The sequence below is a fragment of the Nannospalax galili genome, unplaced genomic scaffold (assembly GCF_000622305.1).
Source record: "Nannospalax galili isolate Female #2095 unplaced genomic scaffold, S.galili_v1.0 scaffold54, whole genome shotgun sequence".
Classification (NCBI taxonomy): domain Eukaryota; kingdom Metazoa; phylum Chordata; class Mammalia; order Rodentia; family Spalacidae; genus Nannospalax; species Nannospalax galili.
The window spans coordinates 4,382,297-4,382,742 of record NW_008341028.1 but is presented as its reverse complement, the minus strand read 5'-3'; positions in this window follow the sequence as shown (position 1 = coordinate 4,382,742).

Genomic DNA, 446 nt, shown 5'->3' with positions numbered 1-446 from the left:
CTGCCTCCCGAGTGCTGGGATTAAAGGCGTGCGCCAACACGCCCAGCTCAGATTCTGTTTTTTATTTGGGAGATTATCATTTTCAGAGTATAAAATAAAATGTGGTATCAATGAAATTACGTAACACTTTATAGCATACCCAATAAAAGGTTATACAATCTTACTAAAACTAGATCTAAAAATCTTGTTTTGGGAAGTGCTGACTTCTAAGTGATTCATTTTGCAATTGCCTTCATGGAGAAAATTTTGAGTTAAAAATTATATGTGGTAACAAACAGATCTGCAGTACCCACAGAATTATATAATTTGAGATGATTTATACCTCCGCCCATTAAAATTAACGGAAAAAGTTTTCAGAAGTTTCATTATATATAAGTACATATACAGTTATATATATGTATATATTGAACTTATATGTAATTTTAAAATCAGTATCATACATGAAG